Source organism: Pleurodeles waltl, chromosome 8 (genome assembly GCF_031143425.1).
Source record: "Pleurodeles waltl isolate 20211129_DDA chromosome 8, aPleWal1.hap1.20221129, whole genome shotgun sequence".
Classification (NCBI taxonomy): domain Eukaryota; kingdom Metazoa; phylum Chordata; class Amphibia; order Caudata; family Salamandridae; genus Pleurodeles; species Pleurodeles waltl.
Window position 1 is genome coordinate 475,208,307 of NC_090447.1, and position 20,449 is coordinate 475,228,755.

Consider the following 20,449-nt stretch of genomic DNA (forward strand, 5'->3'; position numbering starts at 1 on the left):
ACAAATTTCCTTCCACCCAGCGTTTCCCCAAGTCTCCTGATAAAAATGATACCTCACTTGTGTGGGTAGGCCTAGCGCCCCTGACAGGAAACACCCCAAAACACAACGTGGACACAACACATTTTTTTAAAGAAAACAGAGGTGTTTTTTGCAAAGTGCCTACCTGTAGATTTTGGCCTCTAGCTCAGCCGGCACCTAGGGAAACCTACCAAACCCATGCATTTTTTTAAACTAGAGACCTAGGGGAATCCAAGATGGGTTGACTTGTGGGGCTCTGACCAGGTTCTGTTACACAGAATCCTTTGCAAACCTCAAAATTTGGCTAAAAAAACACGTTTTCCTCACATTTCGGTGACAGATAGTTCTGGAATCAGAGAGGAGCCACAAATTTCCTTCCACCCACGTTCCCTCAAGTCTCCTCATAAAAATGATACCTCACTTGTGTGTGTAGGCCTAGCGCCCGTGACAGGAAATGCCCCAAAACGCAATGTGGACACATCACATTTTTTTAAAGAAAACAGAGGTGTTTTTTGCAAAGTGCCTACCTGTAGGTTTTGGCCTCTAGCTCAGCCGGCACCTAGGGAAAGCTACCAAATCTGTGCATTTTTTTAAACTGGAGACCTAGGGGAATCCAAGATGGGGTGACTTGTTGGGCTCTGACCAGGTTCTGTTACCCAGAATCCTTTGCAAACCTCACAATTTGGCTAAAAAAACAAATTTTCCTCACATTTTGGTGACAGATAGTTCTGGAATCTGAGAGGAGCCACAGATTTCCTTCCACCCAGCGTTCCCCCAAGTCTCCTGATAAAAATGATACCTGACTTGTGTGGGTAGGCATAGCGCCCGCGACAGGAAATGCCCCAAAACACAACGTGGACACATCACATTTTTTGAAAGAAAACAGAGGTGTTTTTTGCAAAGTGCCTACCTGTCGATTTTGGCCTCTAGCTCAGCCGGCACTTAGGGAAACCTACCAAACCTGTGCATTTTTGAAAACTAGAGACCTAGGGGACTCCAAGATGGGGTGACTTGTTGGGCTCTGACCAGGTTCTGTTACCCAGAATCTTTTGCAAACCTCAAAATTTGGCTAAAAAAACAAATTTTCCTCACATTTTGGTGGCAGAAAGTTCTGGAATCAGAGAGGAGCCACAAATTTCCTTCCACCCAGCGTTCCCCCAAGTCTCCTGATAAAAATGATACCTCACTTTTGTGGGTAGGCATAGCGCCCGTGACAGGAAATGCCCCAAAACACAACGTGGACACATCACATTTTTTTAAAGAAAACAGAGGTGTTTTTTGCAAAGTGCCTACCTGCCGATTTTTGCTTCTAGCTCAGCCGGCACTTAGGGAAACCTACCAAACCTGTGCAATTTTTTAAAACTAGAGACCTAGGGGAATCCAAGATGGGGTGACTTCTTGGGCTCTGACCAGGTTCTGTTACCCAGAATCTTTTGCAAACCTCAAAATTTGGCTAAAAAAACACATTTTCCTCACATTTTGGTGACAGAAAGTTCTGGAATCAGAGAGGAGCCACAAATTTCCTTCTACCCAGCGTTCCCCCAAATCTCCCAATAAAAATGATACCTCACTTGTGTGGGTAGGCCTAGCGCCCGTGACAGGAAATGCCCCAAAAGGCAACGTGGACACATCACATTTTTTTAAAGAAAACAGAGGTGTTTTTTTGCAAAGTGCCTATCTGTAGATTTTGGCCTCTAGCTCAGCCGGCACCTAAGGAAACCTACCACACCTGTGCATTTCTGAAAACTAGGGACCTAGGGGAATCCAAGATGGGGTGACTTGTGGGGCTCTGACCAGGTTCTGTTACCCAGAATCCTTTGCAAACCTCAAAATTTGGCTAAAAAAACACGTTTTCCTCACATTTTGGTGACAGATAGTTCTGGAATCTGAGAGGAGCCACAAATTTCCTTCCACCCAGAGTTTCCCCAAGTCTCCTGATAAAAATGATACCTCACTTGTGTGGGTAGGCATAGCGCCCGCAACAGGAAATGCCCCAAAACTCAACGTGGACACATCACATTTTTTGAAAGAAAACAGAGGTGTTTTTTGCAAAGTGCCTACCTGTCGATTTTGGCCTCTAGCTCAGCCGGCACTTAGGGAAACCTACCAAACCTGTGCATTTTTTAAAACTAGAGACCGAGGGGAATCCAAGATGGGGTGACTTGTTGGGCTCTGACCAGGTTCTGTTACCAGAATCTTTTGCAAACCTCAAAATTTGGCTAAAAAAACACATTTTCATCACATTTTGGTGACAGAAAGTTCTGGAATCAGAGAGGAGCCACAAATTTCCTTCCACCAAGCGTTCCCCCAAGTCTCCCAATAAAAATGATACCTCACTTGTGTGGGTAGGCCTAGCGCCCCTGACAGGAAACACCCCAAAACACAACGTGGACACAACACATTTTTTTAAAGAAAACAGAGGTGTTTTTTGCAAAGTGCCAACTGTAGATTTTGGCCTCTAGCTCAGCCGGCACCTAGGGAAACCTACCAAACCCATGCATTTTTTTAAACTAGAGACCTAGGGGAATCCAAGATGGGTTGACTTGTGGGGCTCTGACCAGGTTCTGTTACACAGAATCCTTTGCAAACCTCAAAATTTGGCTAAAAAAACACGTTTTCCTCACATTTCGGTGACAGATAGTTCTGGAATCAGAGAGGAGCCACAAATTTCCTTCCACCCACGTTCCCTCAAGTCTCCTCATAAAAATGATACCTCACTTGTGTGTGTAGGCCTAGCGCCCGTGACAGGAAATGCCCCAAAACGCAATGTGGACACATCACATTTTTTTAAAGAAAACAGAGGTGTTTTTTACAAAGTGCCTACCTGTAGGTTTTGGCCTCTAGCTCAGCCGGCACCTAGGGAAAGCTACCAAATCTGTGCATTTTTTTAAACTGGAGACCTAGGGGAATCCAAGATGGGGTGACTTGTTGGGCTCTGACCAGGTTCTGTTACCCAGAATCCTTTGCAAACCTCACAATTTGGCTAAAAAAACACATTTTCCTCACATTTTGGTTACAGAAAGTTCTGGAATCAGAGAGGAGCCACAAATTTCCTTCCACCCAGCGTTCCCCCAAGTCTCCAGATAAAAAATGATACCTCACTTGTGTGGGTAGGCATAGCGCCCGCGACAGGAAATGCCCCAGAACACAACGTGGACACATCACATTTTTTTAAAGAAAACAGAGGTGTTTTTTGCCAAGTGCCTACCTGTAGATTTTGGCCTCTAGCTCAGCCGGCACCTAAGGAAACCTACCAAACCTGTGCATTTCTGAAAACTAGAGACCTAGGGGAATCCAAGATGGGGTGACTTGTGGGGCTCTGACCAGGTTCTGTTACCCAGAATCCTTTGCAAACCTCAAAATTTGGCTAAAAAAACACATTTTCCTCACATTTTGGTGACAGATAGTTCTGGAATCTGAGAGGAGCCACAGATTTCCTTCCACCCAGCGTTCCCCCAAGTCTCCTGATAAAAATGATGCCTGACTTGTGTGGGTAGGCATAGCGCCCGCGACAGGAAATGCCCCAAAACACAACGTGGACACATCACATTTTTTTAAAGAAAACAGAGGTGTTTTTTGCAAAGTGCCTACCTGTCGATTTTGGCCTCTAGCTCAGCCGGCACTTAGGGAAACCTACCAAACCTGTGCATTTTTGAAAACTAGAGACCTAGGGGACTCCAAGATGGGGTGACTTGTTGGGCTCTGACCAGGTTCTGTTACCCAGAATCTTTTGCAAACCTCAAAATTTGGCTAAAAAAACAAATTTTCCTCACATTTTGGTGGCAGAAAGTTCTGGAATCAGAGAGGAGCCACAAATTTCCTTCCACCCAGCGTTCCCCCAAGTCTCCTGATAAAAATGATACCTCACTTTTGTGGGTAGGCATAGCGCCCGTGACAGGAAATGCCCCAAAACACAACGTGGACACATCACATTTTTTGAAAGAAAACAGAGGTGTTTTTTGCGAAGTGCCTACCTGTCGATTTTTGCCTCTAGCTCAGCCGGCACTTAGGGAAACCTACCAAACCTGTGCATTTTTGAAAACTAGAGACCTAGGGGAATCCAAGATGGGGTGACTTGTTGGGCTCTGACCAGGTTCTGTTACCCAGAATCTTTTGCAAACCTCACAATTTGGCTAAAAAAACACATTTTACTCACATTTTGGTGACAGAAAGTTCTGGAATCAGAGAGGAGCCACAAGTTTCTTTCCACCCAGCGTTCCCCCAAGTCTCCTGATAAAAATGATACCTCACTTGTGTGGGTAGGCCTAGCGCCCGCGACAGGAAATGCCCCAAAACGCAACGTGGACACATCACATTTTTTTAAAGAAAACAGAGGTGTTTTTTTGCAAAGTGCCTATCTGTAGATTTTGGCCTCTAGCTCAGCCGGCACCTAAGGAAACCTACCAAACCTGTGCATTTCTGAAAACTAGAGACCTAGGGGAATCCAAGATGGGTTGACTTGTGGGGCTCTGACCAGGTTCTGTTACCCAGAATACTTTGCAAACCTCAAAATTTGGCTAAAAAAACACGTTTTCCTCACATTTCGGTGACAGATAGTTCTGGAATCAGAGAGGAGCCACAAATTTCCTTCCACCCAGCGTTCCCCCAAGTCTCCTGATAAAAATGATACCTCACTTGTGTGGGTAGGCATAGCGCCCGGACAGGAAATGCCCCAAAACACAACGTGGACACATCACATTTTTTGAAAGAAAACAGAGGTGTTTTTTGCGAAGTGCCTACCTGTCGATTTTTGCCTCTAGCTCAGCCGGCACTTAGGGAAACCTACCAAACCTGTGCATTTTTGAAAACTAGAGACCTAGGGGAATCCAAGATGGGGTGACTTGTTGGGCTCTGACCAGGTTCTGTTACCCAGAATCTTTTGCAAACCTCAAAATTTGGCTAAAAAAACACATTTTACTCACATTTTGGTGACAGAAAGTTCTGGAATCAGAGAGGAGCCACAAGTTTCTTTCCACCCAGCGTTCCCCCAAGTCTCCTGATAAAAATGATACCTCACTTGTGTGGGTAGGCCTAGCGCCCGCGACAGGAAATGCCCCAAAACGCAACGTGGACACATCACATTTTTTTAAAGAAAACAGAGGTGTTTTTTTGCAAAGTGCCTATCTGTAGATTTTGGCCTCTAGCTCAGCCGGCACCTAAGGAAACCTACCAAACCTGTGCATTTCTGAAAACTAGAGACCTAGGGGAATCCAAGATGGGTTGACTTGTGGGGCTCTGACCAGGTTCTGTTACCCAGAATACTTTGCAAACCTCAAAATTTGGCTAAAAAAACACGTTTTCCTCACATTTCGGTGACAGATAGTTCTGGAATCAGAGAGGAGCCACAAATTTCCTTCCACCCAGCGTTCCCCCAAGTCTCCTGATAAAAATGATACCTCACTTGTGTGGGTAGGCATAGCGCCCGGACAGGAAATGCCCCAAAACACAACGTGGACACATCACATTTTTTTAAAGAAAACAGAGGTGTTTTTTGCAAAGTGCCTACCTGTCGATTTTGGCCTCTAGCTCAGCCGGCACTTAGGGAAACCTACCAAACCTGTGCATTTTTGAAAACTAGAGACCTAGGGGAATCCAAGATGGGGTGACTTGTTGGGCCCTGACCAGGTTCTGTTACCCAGAATCTTTTGCAAACCTCAAAATTTGGCTAAAAAAACACATTGGGCCAGATGTAGCAAACGTTTAGCGAGTCGCAAACGGCAAAATTTGCCGTTTGCGACTCGCTAAATGCGTTTCCCAATGCAGAAATGCATATTGCGAGTCGTTACCGACTCGCAATATGCATTTCCGACTCGCAAATAGGAAGGGGTGTTCCCTTCTTATTTGCGAGTCGCAGTGGGATGCAATACCATTTGCGACCCCGTACGCGGTCGCAAATGGCATCGCAGTTACCATCCACTTCAAGTGGATGGTAACCCACTCGCAAATTGGAAGGGGTCCCCATGGGACCCCTTCCAGTTTGTGACTGGACCCAAAATATTTATTCAGGGCAGGGAGTGGTCCAAAGGACCACTCCCTGCCCTGAAAAAATACCGAAACTAAAGGTTTCTTTTTTTTTTTAAGTGCAGCTCTTTTTCCACCCAGCGTTCCCCCAAGTCTCCCAATAAAAATGATACCTCACTTGTGTGGGTAGGCCTTGCGCCCGCGACAGGAAATGCCCCAAAACGCAACGTGGACACATCACATTTTTTTAAAGAAAACAGAGGTGTTTTTTTGCAAAGTGCCTACCTGTAGATTTTGGCCTCCAGCTCAGCCGGCACCTAGGGAAACCTACCAAACCTGTGCATTTTTTTCAACTAGAGACCTAGGGGAATCCAAGATGGGTTGACTTGTGGGGCTCTGACCAGGTTCTGTTACCAAGAATACTTTGCAAACCTCAATATTTGGCTAAAAAAACATGTTTTCCTCACATTTCGGTGACAGATAGTTCTGGAATCAGAGAGGAGCCACAAATTTCCTTCCACCCAGCGTTCCCCCAAGTCTCCTGATAAAAATGATACCTCACTTGTGTGGGTAGGCATAGCGCCCGCGACAGGAAATGCCCCAAAACACAACGTGGACACATCACATTTTTTTAAAGAAAACAGAGGTGTTTTTTGCAAAGTGCCTACCTGTCGATTTTGGCCTCTAGCGAAGCCGGCACTTAGGGAAACCTACCAAACCTGTGCATTTTTGAAATCTAGAGACCTAGGGGAATCCACGATGGGGTGACTTGTTGGGCTCTGGCCAGGTTCTGTTACCCAGAATCCTTTGCAAACCTCACAATTTGGCTAAAAAAACACATTTTCCTCACATTTTGGTGACAGAAAGTTCTAGGATCAGAGAGGAGCCACAAATTTTCTTCCACCCAGCGTTCCCCCAAGTCTCCCAATAAAAATTATACCTCACTTGTGTGGGTAGGCCTAGCGCCCGCGACAGGAAATGCCCCAAAACGCAACGTGGACACATCACATTTTTTTAAAGAAAACAGAGGTGTTTTTTGCAAAGTGCCTACCTGTAGATTTTGGCCTCTAGCTCAGCCGGCACCTAGGGAAACCTACCATACCTGTGCATTTTTGAAAACTAGAGACCTAGGTGAATCGAAGATGGGGTGACTTGTGGGGCTCTGACAGGTTCTGTTACCCAGAATCCTCTGCAAAACTCAAAATTTGGCTAAAAAAAACACGTTTTCCTCACATTTCGGTGACAGAAAGTTCTGGAATCTGAGAGGAGCCACAAATTTCCTTCCACCCAGCGTTCCCCCAAGTCTCCCGATAAAAATGATACCTCACTTGTGTGGGTAGGCCTAGCGCCCCTGACAGGAAACACCCCAAAACACAACGTGGACACATCACATTTTTTTAAAGAAAACAGAGGTGTTTTTTGCAAAGTGCCTACCTGTAGATTTTGGCCTCTAGCTCAGCCGGTACCTATGGAAACCTACCAAACCTGTGCATTTTTGAAAACTAGGGTCCTAGGGGAGTCCAAGATTGGGTGACTTGTGGGGCTCTGACCAGGTTCTGTTACCCAGAATCCTTTGCAGACCTCTAAATTTGACTAAAAAAACACGTTTTCCTCACATTTCGGTGACAGAAAGTTCTGAAATCTGAGAGGAGCCACAAATTTCCTTCCACCTAGCGTTCTCCCAAGTCTTCCGATAAACATGATACCTCACTTGTGTGGGTAGGCCTAGCGCCCCTGACAGGAAACACCCCAAAACACAACGTGGACACATCACATTTTTTTAAAGAAAACAGAGGTGTTTTTTGCAAAGTGCCTACCTGTAGATTTTGGCCTCTAGCTCAGCCGGTACCTAAGGAAACCTACCAAACCTGTGCATTTTTTTAAACTAGAGACCTAGGGGAATCCAAGATGGGGTGACTTGTGGGGCTCTGACCAGGTTCTGGTACCCATAATCCTTTGCAAACCTCAAAATTTGGCAAAAAAAGCACATTTTCCTCACATTTCGGTGACAGAAAGTTCTGGAATCTGAGAGGAGCCACAAATTTCCTTCCACCCAGCGTTCCCCCGAGTCTCCAGATAAAAATGATATCTCACTTGTGTGGGTAGGCCTAGCGCCCGTGACAGGAATTGGCCCAAAACACAACGTGGACACTTCACATTCTTTCATAGAAAACAGTGCCTACCTGTGGATTTTGACCTCTAGCTCAGCCGGCCCAGGGGGGACAGAAATGACCTAAAATAAATTTGTCCCCCACCCCCCAACACCCCCCCGGGAGCGACCCTTTCCTATGGGGTCGCTCCCCCTGCGTTACATTTGCTCCAAAAAAAAAAATCCCCGGTGCCTAGTGGTTTCTGCCCTCTTGGGGGCAGATTGACCTAAAATATGCCAATCTGCCCCAAGGGGGGCAGAAATGGTCAAAATAAAATTTGCCCCCCAGGGGAGCAACCCTTGCTTAATGGGTCTCTCCCCATCTCTAAAAAAACAAAACAAAAAAAACAAAAAAACACAAAAAAAATTTGCTCTGGCGCCTAGATGTTTCTGCCCCCCCCGAGGGCATATCGGCCTAATAACAATAGGCCGATCTGCCCCCGGGGAGGCAGAAATGGCCTAAAATAAATTTGCCCAACCACCCCCCCAACCCCTGTGGGAGCGAACCCTTGCCTATGGGGTCGCTCCCCCTGCGTGACATTGGCACCAAAAAAAAAATCCCCGGTGCCTAGTGGTTTCTGCCCCCTTGGGGGCAGATTGACCTAAAATTGGCCAATTTGCCCCTAAGGGGGATAGAAATGGTCTAAATACAATTTGCCCCCAGGGGAGCGACCCTTGCCTAATGGGTCGCTACCCATGTTTAAAAAAACAAACAAAGAAAAAAAAACACAAAAAAAAAATTGCCCTGGCGCCTAGAGGTTTCTGCCCCCCCGGGGGCAAATCGGCCTAATAACAATAGGCCGATCTGCCCCCGGGGGGCAGAAATGGCCTATAATAAATTTGCCTCCCCAACCCCACCCCCGGGTGCGACCCTTGCCTACGGGGTCGCTCCCCCTGAGTGACATTGGCGCCAAAAATAAAATCCCCGGTGCCTAGTGGTTTCTGCTCCCTTGGGGGCAGATTGACCTAAAGTTGGCCAATCTGCCCCCAAGGGGGGCATAAATGGTGTAAATACAATTTGCCTCACAGGGGAGTGACCCTTGCCTAATGGGTCGCTCCCCATCTCTAAAAAAACAAACCAAAAAAAAAAAAAAACACAAAAAAAAATGTGCCCTGGTGCCTAGAGGTTTCTGCCCCCCATGGAGGCAGATCAGCCTAATAACAATAGGCCGATCTAATGGCCTAAAATAAATTTCCCCTCCAACCCCCCCCCCCGGGGAGCGACACTTGCCTACAAGGTCGCTCCCCTTGCGTGACGGCGCAAAAAAAAGATCCCTGGTGCCTAGTGGTTTCTGACCCCCTTGGGGGCAGATTGACCTAAAATCGGCCGATCTGCCCCCAAAGCGGGCAGAAATGGCCTAAATACAATTTGCCCCTCCAGGGTAGCGACCCTTTACTAAGGGGTCTCTCTCCATCTCTAAAAAAACAAACAAAAAAAAAATTTGCCCTGGCGCCTAGAGGTTTCTGCCCCCCATGGAGGCAGATCAGCCTAATAACAGTAGTCCGATCTGCCCCCAGGGGGGGAGAAATGGCCCAAAATAAATTTGACCCCCACCCATCCCAGGGAGCGACCCTTGCCTACAAGGTCACTCCCCTTGCGTGACGGCGCAAAAAAAAGATCCCTGGTGCCTCGTGGTTTCTGCCCCCATTGGGGGCAGGTTGACCTAAAATTGGCCTATCTGCCCCCAAAGCGGGCAGAAATGGCCTAAATACAATTTGCCCATCAAGAGGAGCGACCCTTGCCTAAGGGGTCGCTCCCCATCTCTAAAAAAACAAAAAAACAAAAATTGCCCTGGCGCCTAGAGGTTTCTGCCCCCCCCCTGAGGGCAGATCGGCCTAATAACAATAGGCCGATCTGCCCCCAGTGGGGCAGAAATGGTCTAAAATAAATTTGGCCCCCCGGGGAGCGACACTTGCCTACAAGGTCGCTCCCCTTGTGTGATAGCGCAAAAAAAAACATCCCTGGTGCCTAGTGGTTTCTGCCCCCCTTGGGGGCAGATTGACCTAAAATCGGTCGATCTGCCCCCAAAGCGGGCAGAAATGGCCTAAATACAATTTGCCCCTTCAGGGGAGTGACCCTTGCCTAAGGGGACGCTCCCCATCTGTAAAACAACAACAACAACAAAAATCCCGGTGCTTAGTGGTTTCTGCCCCCCGTGGGGGCAGATCGGCCTAATTAAAATAGGCTGATCTGCCCCCATGGGGGGCAGAAATGGCCTAAAATAAATTTGCCCCCCAGGGGAGCGACCCTTGCCTAAGGGGTCGCTCCCCACCTCAAAAACCAAAAACTAAACAAAAAATAGATAAAAATTATCCCTGGTGCCTAGAGGTTTCTGCCCCCGGAGGCAAATCGGCCTAATAATAGGACGATCTGCGCCCGGGGGGGCAGGAAAGGCCTTAAAAAAAATACCCCCCCCTGAGAGTGACCCTTGCCCAAGGGGTTGCTCCCTTATACCAGTTTCATTTTTCAAAAAGACATCCCTGGTGTCTAGTGGACGTTTTGACAGCCGGATTGCTTTACAATCCGGCTGCCAAAACGCAGAGAGAGACTTCAAAGGGAAGGAACTACATTTCCTTCCCTTTGAAGCCTCTCTGCCTCCTCCACGTGATTCCGATCATCGTGCTGGAAGCTGAGCTTCCAGCGCGAAGGAGGAGGCATTGTGATTGTCAGAAAGCACTCGCACGCTGACGTCACAGGGGAAACCGGTTAAACGTGTCTCAGGACAGCTATTGCATTGCCTCTTTGCGCTGGTTTGAACTGTCATTTCAACCTGGCAAAGTAAACCTATGGATGTAAATGTTAAAATACATTCACATTTCAGTCTTTCATGTTGTTCCTTAGGGAATTAATCCTTATTCAAAACAATGCAAACACTTCCCTGTTGTGAAACTTTATTGTAAAAAATGATGTTCCTTAATTTCCCTGATACAAATGTTGCTGCACACTTGGAGAAAAGTAACCATACGTCACTTTTAACATCTTCTCGTAGTAATGATTGAGGGCATAACTCTATGTAAAACCTTTCCTCAGGCATAAATGTAAAGGTAGTCAGAAACAACAGGTCAACAATGGGATAATGTTAGGGGCACAAAGGAAGCTGAAGAATGTGTCAGATACAAAATATATATCAGAGAAGGGTACCACATGCAGTGAATAAAGCTGGTTTGTGCTTTCTATGTGGCTGAAAGGAACAGAAGATTGTTCCAATCATGAAGTAGCCAGACTTATGCCTTTGTTTCCAAGAAATTGATGTGGAAGTGATCAGGCAGTGTAATGCCATGGTGTAAATCCCATCACCTACATGAACGGGTGCTTTCAGAAACATGCAGTGTTCTCACACAAAGTGAGTGAGGAGAGAATAAAAAATTAAATGGGCAAAAAACGCAGGCTGTCTACAAAAACCACCATGCACCAGTTGGAGGATTGAGAATTGGAGCATATACGCTCTTAACAAACCTTTGCAATGTAATTATCCATTCGTGGATTAAAAAATAAATGAACACCAAATAAAACGAAATAAAAAGAGCCGAAATTAAAACGAGCCAGCAACCTCATATGGCATGACTTATGTATGAATCGTGATGGTACAATACCTCCGAACAATGTGTTTGTGATTCAAACGAAATCAACAGGCGTGTAGTGAGAACAAAACAATGGCTGTGTCAAAAGTTATATGTCTAGTTAAGGCAGAGGCTCTGGAATGTAGAAAGACGCAATATTAACCTAATGAAAAAAGTGTGAATCCAAAGTTATGAGCGATTCGTGATATGTAAACCATTGATTACCTTGGATGTCCAAGTGATGACTACCACATAGCCCAAATTGCTGCTGACGATGATGCCCGAGTAGGATAAACAATTGTGCCCAGTGGAGGCAGGAACCATAAAAATAAACCATAAGTAAAGTAACTCTGGTGCTAAAATAAATCACGAGAGAGAAATACATAATGTACACTCGTGGTGTGTGAGTAATTACCTTAAGAGTGAATGTGACGCCGAAACCACCATGGATTTTAAACTACCACATTCACGCGACCGAACGTTCAAAGTGCAATGAAAGTAGTTGAAAGACCCAAAGACCAGTCCGAAAAGTATATGAATGAGACACTCAATACATTATTGAAAGGCACCTCATTATTTTTGCAATGAATGCAAACAATGTATTTAAACATACAATTTAAAACGTTTAAATATACTTTATTCACAGTTACCCCTGACAAAGGGTTTTCTACCCGAAATGCTCTGGGTTGTCTCGCCAGTCATTACCATAAGAAGATGGTTTGAAAGACTTTTCAGTCTGTAGCTGCATTTTTATTTGTATCACAGAAATTAAAGAACATTACTTTTTACAGAAAACTGTTCACAACAAGGAGAAATTTTTGCATTGTTTTGAAGAGGAATTAGTTTGCTAAGGAACAACATCAGACACTGATTACCTTTGAAGCCTCTCTGCCAATATAGTAATGCACTTTAGATCTAGCCCACCTGCGTGAACCAACTAGTCACTAAAATAAACCTTTTTCCAGGCCCAACCCTTCCTTTCTAGGGCGAGTGTAAGCGTTTAACACGCTGCATAGTTAAGAATGCTTATACTGTGGGCTTAAAGTGATTTCATTTGTTGATTGCAGTGTCCTTTAACAATTCTTCCTGGCTAGTAGTCATTTCTGCCTTTTTCTCCCTCCTTTTTCTGTTTCAGAGCAGTGATCAACTACAGAATTATTCCACTTTGGTTTCTTTATCTGTTGTTGTGACGACCTACTTTATCATCTCTTTGTTGCTGCCTTTTCACTCTGGGTGTTTTAGGTTGGTAGCTGCCTGCTTTTTACTGCAGCATTCCGTTCCTCCTACCTCCTTCCATGTCGCTGACATTTGTTTTGGCTGTATTCTAGTGCTTTCTTGTTTACCTTTGGCTCCTAAAATAAGCTTACTTTACAAAAGAAACACCCAGGCCCATATTTATACTTTTTTAGCGCTGCATTTGCACCGCTTTTTGACGCAAAAACGGGGCCAACTTGCAAAATACAATTGTATTTTGCAAGTTTGCACCGTTTGTGAGTAAAATAATTACCCAAATGCGGTGCTAAAAAGGTATAAATATGGGCCCCAGTACCTAAACATTTATCTCACTGCTCAGGAAAGCCACAATAGTCCCTTTCTGATAGAATGTAGCTAAACCTAGAAGCAAAGATGTGAAACTTGCTGAGCCTCCTCCAGAGTCTCTCTCCAGGCCCCCTCCCTGCCAGCCCTCAAAGACATCAGCACACAGGGCCTTGCTTGTCTCCTTTACTGGGGCCATAAATCTTTTTGTGCTGCTCTGCTAACTTCATTAGAGCTTTGTAGAAATGTGAGGCAACAATGCTTGTAAGACCTTTCATTCTGTTAACATACAAACACTGTCCTTGGCCTGAAGGGTGAAATTCAATTTCTGATCACATTTAGTATTTTTTCACTTTGTTTGCTTTGCCAACATTGTAGACTGACTCAGCCTGCCTTCTGTATTCCTTGAACGGTTGCTGCCCTTTCTTCATGCTTAGGACGTACACGCTCTCACCCACACAAGATTCTCTACATGCCACCTGGGGTATTGGCACAGCTGCCGCAATAGGAAGCTTAAAGCCCTTCTGGAGTGAAGTAACGTTATGTCAGGGATGACACTGATCAGACTAGCAGAGAGGGGCGGGTAGCCTTTCTTCCTTTTTATACTACTGCTTTGTGGGCATGGCTGTCCGTTTCTTCTGTTCTACGGTTCCTGCCTATGATAGGCCTTTGCTGACGATTCTGCCTCTCTGTTCTGATGACCTTTCAAGCAATTAAGCATTTCAGAAGTGCAGAAGACTAGTCTTACTGTACCTGCTGAGTTTATCATCGCACCTTGCCAAAGCAAATGCGATATTCACCTAAATCTTGTTTATTCACAATGTGCAAACATTTGTTGTTTGTGTGCGCACACATATTTATTCGTGGCTGTATGGAAATCTCTTTACCCAAACCTCTAGGCAGTGCTGCTTTTCTTCGAAAAAGAGGGGCAAGGAACATTTTCATAGTATTCACACTTACGATTACTATTGTTTTAATAAATGAAAGGGCTGTAATTGAATCATCTGTAGCACATGGCCTTCCTTCATCTGTAACTTATTTAAATTGCTTTTGGTTTCCGCCATTAGAAACAAGAGCTAAAGTATATGTGACATTTCTTGTGATATGTTTCTTGTGATTACCCTGTCATGGTTTATTATTGTTATAGCAGTGCTGCTTTTTCAGAAAGCGTCAGGCTCTTCCATTCAAAAGTGTATGATCACTGCGCTCTTGAATGGATTGTTACTGTGTTTAATTTTTATGTTTTGCAGACTGTCTCCATCTGAGAGCATCCTCCTATGTGAAGATTGATTACAGTATTAGTAAAATATGTATCTTGTTTTATGTTGTGACCCTTGGCATTCAGTTTTTGTTTTAAGCCCATTGTTTAAAAAATATTTTAGTAAGCCTACTAGCCCTCTAGCTATATATAGGGCCACTGGAATTATGTGGCAGAAAGGACCAAATTATACAGCAGGGCTGACCAGTTAATGTGGCAAAAAAGACCAGTTATGTATTTTCCAAGCCAATATCTCTACCTCAAGTACATGTGAGACCTATTGCATTGCAAATGCTTGTTAATACATATACATCAGCCCTAGTGTAGACCCTAGGCAACCCAGGGTTCCGGGTGCAATGTATTTAAATTGTAGGACATGCACTTGTAGGTTTTACATGTCCTGGTGATGAAAAACACTTACATTCATTTGTACTCCCTGCAAGGCCTATCTCTCCCATACGTTAGCATTGGAATTGCCTTTTTACACTTTATAAGTGCAGTTTCCAATTGGTAAGAGATATCCCCTTGAAGTCTGGTGTCTCTGGAATCACAATTTAAAATCAATCCTAAATTATGGTGAAGCTGGATTTTAAATTGGAATTCTGAAAATGCCACTTTTAGAACATTGGTATTTTCTTGCCTTAGCCATTTGGTGCCTGCAGCCTGTCTCCGGTCACATGACTGGGTGTAGTTGGCAGATGGACATTGTGTATTCTCCCTATACAGCCACACATAATAGGAGCTTAGGTGTGAATTGATGGGCCATCTGGGACTTGAGGGCCCAAACACCTGCCTTTGCATTGCAAACCCTGTTGATGGGATCCTCGACATCAGCACAGCACGACCCCATACCTTAGCCTTGCCATGTTTCAGAAACAATGCATCACATCAACTGCGCAACACATCTTCACCTAGGACCCACGCAACAATCCACAACCAGGATTTAAGGTACTTTGTTCAGTGGGCTTAGCTGGGTCCCTGTAGCCGACCCATGCTCCATCATGGTTGGTCTGAACTTTTGACACTGTCCTAGTCCGGCGTGACCAGAAATCCCCAGTTGGCACTGTTTTCTTCTTAGTGCTATTCTACCGTTTATTCTTTAGAAAATCATAACTCAAGTTCTGCTGATTGAATTTTTGTCATTTTGGTTTTGTTTTATTTGTTTACCCAAGACCTACATTTCTAACCTTTTTCTGTGTAGTTTCATTATTTTACTGTTAGAAGTGTTGCACAAATACTTTACCCATTGCCTTCAAGTTAAGCCTGAGTGCTCTGTACCAAGATATCAGAAGCTGAGCATAGGTTAAGTTGGGGTTTACTTGTGGCTTACCCTATAAAGAATTGTGGTTGGTACTTGACTGGGACTCACCAACTAATGACCTAATTTTTCACACTTCACATCAACGCTGTACTTTACTGTGAACAGGTAAGAAAGTGGCAATGTTGTGATGACTTTTTTATCCTATGTATGTTGTTAAATGCTAAATGTTAAGGTGTCGTTCCCCAGAGAATATTGACTTTCCCTACGTAGATGCTGAAAGCTGAATGTTGGTGCTGCATGCACAATTTTTCATGTGTATTTTATTGTTTTATTGTTTTTCTGATAGTTGTAGTTCTCTTGAGAGTGATTTGAATGATGTTTGGGGAGAGATTAGGTTTGTGAATTCCATGTGTTCTTGAAGATGATTGTAATACTTCCTCCTTTTTATGTGACATAGGCATGCATATATGATTCTGTTTTTGACACCAGTATTTCAAATATCTGAAATGAGAGATCAGTTGTACATGGTTCTGTGAAGGATAGGCAATGTTAATTGTAAGAAACTGGGGTATTAGTTGAGGGTGCGTGAATATCTAGCTGAAGTAATAACTACAACCCTTGTCAGGGTGAAGCAGTAATATCACTAAATTAACCCCGACCTCAAACCCTTGTCAGCTTTTACACAGAACCCACAGACCTAACTTTCACAATGTGTAAAGTATTTATGCAGTACTAAAAGAGTAATACAATTAAAACACAACACAAGAAAATTCTCAAACCAATTTAGACAATAAAGTATCATTATTACATAAAATGACAGCAACATAACAAAAATCCACTAAGGAAAACTAGAGTTATGCCTTTCTAAGGTTTAAATATAAAAATTATGCCAAAAGCATTAAGTGCCAACTGCAGTCATCAGTTTGCTTTTGACTAGTACCTAGGTGAAGGTTAAGGCCGACTGCGATAGAGTGTATGTAGGATTCAGTGGCTGGGTAGGACCACCTTCCAAGTTTTTCTGTTTCAGTTGCTAGGCCCTTCACACATGTGAGGTTCCATTTTTATCAGAAAATGTGATTTTAGAACTTTTCCACACATAAAGCCTTGCACCAAGCAAGTCATATTGTAGTCACACCACACTGAACTCCCATGGTTGTGTATATTTAATAAATCTCTGAGTTTGATAGTTTTCACCAAAACTAAGGAGATGGGGCCCAAAATCCACAACTACCCAATTTGCAAAGAAAAGGTTGAATTTGAATGGAAAAATGTAATCTGTCTATTTTGCATTTTGGGCCTTTTCCTATCTTGGTCACTAGGCCCACACACACAAGTGAGATACTATTTTTATCAGGAGATCTGTGGGAACAGAGGGGGGTAGAAAAGTTTTGCATCATCACAGATACCATAACTTTACCTCACAGAAATATGAGGAAATGCGTATTGTAGGTAAAGTTTGAGGTTTGCAAGGGCTTCTCAGTAGGAATCACTTGTGAGATTCACTCAAGACATGCCACCCAGGACTCCCCAGGTTTCCAGTTTCCATAAATTTAGTTTGATTGATTTCCCTAGATGTCAACTGAGCTAGGGGCTAAAATCCACAGCTACATTGCAAAAAAAGATTTGGGTTTGAGTGCAAAAACGTGATCTGTCAATGCTGCTTTTTGGAACCGTACCTATCTTGGATTCTAGGCCCAACCACAAAAGTGAGGAACCATTTTTATCAGAAGTCGTATGGAAATGCTGGGTGATGGGAGTTTTGTGGATCCTCACAGATTCCAAGACTTGCCCTCACAGAAGTAAGATGGCAATGTGTGTGTTTTAGCAACACTTGAGGTTTGCAGGGCTTCTGGGTAAATAGAATCTCATAAGCTCGACAGAAGAGACACCACTCTGAACGTCCCTAAGTATCTCATTTTCAGAAATGTCAAGGTTTGGTGGGCTGTCCTGAGCGTTGGCTGAGCAAGGGCCCAAAATCTACAGCTATGAACATTGCTAAAAAGGGTTGATTTTGAGTGTAAACATTTGATCTGTCTATGTTATTTTGTGTTTTTTTTTTATTTCAAGGGTGCCATGCCCACCCATACAAGTGGGGCACCATTTTTATCAGGAAACATGGGGGAGGATGGGAAATCTGTGAATCACTGAAGACTCCTGAACTTTTTGTTACAGAAATCTGATTATGAAGTGAGTTTAAGCCAAAGCTAAAAGTTTGCAAGAGCTTCTGGGTAGGAAACTCTTATGCTAACGACCCTGGACTCTAGAAGGTGCCTAGTTTTCAAAAAAGTTTACACAAAATAGGGTCCCTCAGGTAGCGTCTGGGCTAGGGGCCAAAACCTGCAGCTGTCTACATTGTAAAAAAGATGTGGATTTAACTTAGCGAAAGTGATGTTGTCAGGTCACATTTTGGGGCAGAAAAAATATGGGGGGATAGGGAGAGATAATGGTCCAGTGTAAAATCTCCCTCAATTAATACAATGAAAAAATCTCGATACACTGTTCCAAAAGGAAAGGGACAAGAGAAAAAGTACAAAGGAGTCCTAATATTTAGGAGCGGAGACCTCACACACCCAAATGGGTGTCATGCTTCATCATCGGAGTTGCTCCTCGTCAGACCGGCGCTGCAATGTCTGACGGGCACCCCCTGAGGGGGGGCTCTTTGCCTGAGATCTTTTCTCGATGATGCCAAGACCCCAAAAGTGAGTTTGGAGAACAAAGGGGAGAAAAGGAGAGAAATAATATGAGATAAAATTGACTCACGACCCTAATTTAAGAGTAACAAATTTATTAGTCCATGTAGGGTATGGGCCAAGATTAAAATCAGTAGGGAGAGTGCACCTGAAATAATGGTCAGGTACTCTCAATCACACTAATTAAGGCAGAGGAGGCGAGGAATTACCAGACCTTCCCTGAAAGAAAAGGGTGTACATGTTTTGTGTCTCTATGGTCCAGCCGGATCCCATGACGCTTCTTCAGGACCAAAATAACATATACTTCTCCTATCACAAATAATAATACTGATAAGACTTCTATAACCTGCAACTGTCAGTTATAATGTCTCCAGTCACTTACACATTATATGGTGTAACTTGAATGTACTAATCCACCATGTCGCCCTGAAAACAAGTTAACACAGGTCACTTGTGATTTGAAAAAATGTTAATATCATTTCATTAGTGATATTAAAACACAAACGTGTCAATCCCTGAGCAATCAAGTGATGGTGCAAAAAGTGGCATACTGGTGTATGTAGATCAAAGAAAGCTGTTTACCCTCCCAATTTGAGGAACGTACTTGTGGGACAGCATAAGCCACTGGCCGGATGTCAAAATTACTAGTAGTCAGGTAGACAAAAGACAACACAAGGCCATTAGTACGGCAGTTCTCAAAGGTAGATGGACGTAGTAAAAAAGTAGAAACAGAAACAACCACCCTTAGGCTATGAATAAAAAATAAAAAATTGGATACATTGATCCTCTTATTAAGCCACTCAGTTGAGGCTGCACACATCCAAAGTACATTATAGTTCAAGATTTGTAGTATTAACAGGTCCAGAGAGTGCAGGAGGAAAAAAGACCAATATGTATTCCTCCTTGAAGTATAAAAGAATATCATGTTTAGTTGCGAAGCTCTGCCTGAGATAAACATAACGTTGAAAGCAGTTAAAAAAAACAACACATTTCAGAAAAAAGCTGTCATTCTATACAAAATATCTCTGAATTATTGGTCATGTGGTTCAAAAGAACGATAGGGAAACAACAGAAAGGCAGAACTCCTATCCCGATCAATATCGAGAGACAGACCCCAAAAGCGCTCAAATGAACGTTATTTTCTTTAAGAAAAATAAGAATGCATTAAGGTCCAACCCTTGCGACCGTGTCAAAACGATTTGCGGTCAGGCAACTTACTCAGAAAGAGTATCTGAAAGACAGTCCCGTGTGACTTACTTGAAAAAAGCCCGAACCGCATGGGGTGACCTACCCCTGGCTGTGCTCCCACGTGCTCGGGATAAAAAGACGGCAACCCGGAAGTCAATGCGTCAAGCTGACGATCGTGTTGCTTAGTTACGAGGCCTGGCGCGTGTGAGCCTGGGAATCGGACTTAGACAGAAAAGATCATCATAGAAATAGTACTCAAATCCTAAAGAGGAGTGACACGAGTGATTGAGGTGCATTTTGGGGAATTCTATGTCGCAGGAGCTATAAAAGTGATGTACCATTTTTTGAAAGATGTATGGAAACACAAAATACTCAGATTTCTGGTATTACCAATTATCTGCATTTGTCTATTTCAAGTGAAACCCAGTGTGCAAGAAAGAAGACATTTATCAAATGCCCTTCAAATCACATAAAAGTATTGGTAACCCTAAATTCAGAGGTGTATCAACAACCCCTTTTTGTTCTATCAGTATGTTGGGTACATTTTCAAAATATATAGGTTTCCTTCATACCATATTTCCATTCTTTATACTTTGCCATATGAATCGCTCTATAGTCAGTATACAGTACCCAATGAAAAATAATTATAAGGTGCAGCTCAATTGTTGGCTCTGTGCCTATTGTGTTTTTAGAGGACCTACAAACCCTATATATTGATATAACTAAAAGGGTCTGTCAGATGTAATGGTATTTTGGTTTAGTAAACTGGACATTATGACAATATGTTAGGGATGAAAATGATGTTAGAAATGGCTGTCTATTTCCAG

The 20,449-nt window shown here is 43.7% G+C and overlaps 1 long non-coding RNA gene across 2 annotated transcripts in view; it reads right to left on the reverse strand.

Annotated features, from left to right (window-relative positions):
* Nucleotides 1-19,784, reverse strand: part of LOC138249115 (uncharacterized) — a 39,427-nt gene extending 19,643 nt beyond the window's left edge. The window contains exons 1-2 of one of the 2 annotated variants that reach the window (XR_011194726.1): nucleotides 19,692-19,759; nucleotides 19,017-19,078 (exon numbers count right to left, since the gene is read on the reverse strand). This is a non-coding gene — a long non-coding RNA (uncharacterized lncRNA). Of the gene's footprint in view, nucleotides 1-19,016; nucleotides 19,079-19,691 lie in introns of both variants that reach the window. The other variant, XR_011194725.1, reaches the window with a different exon arrangement.
* Nucleotides 19,785-20,449: the final 665 nt, after the last annotated feature.